The sequence below is a fragment of the Populus euphratica genome, unplaced genomic scaffold, assembly GCF_000495115.2.
Source record: "Populus euphratica unplaced genomic scaffold, PopEup_1.0 scaffold802.1, whole genome shotgun sequence".
In the NCBI taxonomy this organism is placed as follows: domain Eukaryota; kingdom Viridiplantae; phylum Streptophyta; class Magnoliopsida; order Malpighiales; family Salicaceae; genus Populus; species Populus euphratica.
The window spans coordinates 127381-129165 of record NW_011500325.1 but is presented as its reverse complement, the minus strand read 5'-3'; positions in this window follow the sequence as shown (position 1 = coordinate 129165).

Sequence of the window (1785 nt, the reverse complement as noted above, 5' to 3'; positions counted from 1 at the left end):
TATGTTATTATAAAACATGCTTTAGTTAAGGAGTTATTGATACTTCAAGTGCAAAATAATGATATAAAACCATGAAAAAATATACTTTTAAGTACTAATCAGAGCTAATGATGTTAAGAGACCTTGGCATCAGTATTATTGGTAAAATCTCTAAAGTGAGGAGGAAAAAAATTGATCGACAATTTCAAGTTGGAATATTAATGACACCAACTGGTATGTTGGTGCTGGCATGACCAAGGATTCGATTAGTTAGTCTGGATAAGGGAGACTAATGACACTAATAAAAATTATTAGGGTTAATAGTAATCTTTTTAAATTTAGGACAAAATGGCAAGATGGGTGTATTTAGTGAAGAATAATGCATAATAATCGAAAAAGAAAAGCTATAAGTGGTTCACGAAACAATAGGCCCTAGAAGTAGTAAATGAAAATTTAAGTGTGGATTCCTAGAACATCAACGATTATGTACTAGTGAGTAGGTAATTATATATGTAGATACATGGAATTGTGACTCTTCCTTATCTCTATTGTATTTTTACTTTTCATATAATTATTTTTATAATTTGATATTGCATGTCCTTCAGAATCACACCAAGAGTAATGTCTTAGGCTTCTAGCTCCTTTTGTATGAATTAGGGAATTCATGGTTCTAATTCCTTTTGTATGAAATAAGAAATTATTGTTTCTAGTTCCTTCTGTATGAAATAAAAATTAAATGAATGCCAATGTATTTTGCTCGAAGTAATTAAATGACTCGAATTGTATCAGTATCTCTTTATATCAATCATTGAGACTTAATATTCTTACTATTTTATGCTTGTAATGCTGATGTTGCTTATCCATGTTTGACTACTATTTTTATGTGTTTGTAAATGAGAAAGGACAATGAATATATGAGTTATTATACTTATGACTAGTCGTAATTTTGGTTACGATGCAAAATGAATATGCTATGATTGAAAAATGAGCATGAAATGTGTGTAGGATAAATTGTCGATAACTTGGGATCTTCTCGATATAGGGTAGACACTACTAAAATTTTAGTAAAAATTTTGGTAAACCTTACAAAAACAAATCTACCTATAAATTCAGTAGTATAATTATGTTGTTTGATCTGGGAAATATGGATGTTATATTTTGGTATCAGAGCCAAGTTGAAATTTCAAAAACTAGAGTAATGACATGGTTTTGAAAAATATATTACAAGATTGTTCATACATAATAAGGAGTAGTGACAGACTCATCTCCCATAAGGCAAAGAGAGTATGAATTATTGGATGGTAATGAAGTCGAAAGGGATCCACTAATAACATTGCCTCTCATCTACCAGTAGCATCACCTTATTCTAAAAGGGAAGAATCAAGAGGGCATCAAAATGACATTGCACCCTATCGGGTAGAAGTGTTGCTACCCAAAGCAACAGGTTGTTAGGAACCAGAATATATGCCTCCACCAATTATATCGATGACCACACCAAACCTATATTCAGGCTCTATATTTCTAGAGCAACTAGTCAAGGCAGTAGCAACAGGAATGGTAGCAAGCACATTCATTCCTGCCTCTTAGACAGAGAGAATGGTTACCCTTGTTCAATGGGTGAAAGGCTGGAAATTGGTTGTACAACTTATTCAGGAGAAGAAGACGCTGAAGTAGTAGAACATTGGTTGAGAGAGGTAGAAAAAGTTATAGATCAGATACAAGCATTGGAGGAAACCTGAGTGGACTGTGTGACCTAGTTGTTAATAGAGAGTGTCCATGTTTGACAAGAATACGAGAGGAGGTTTC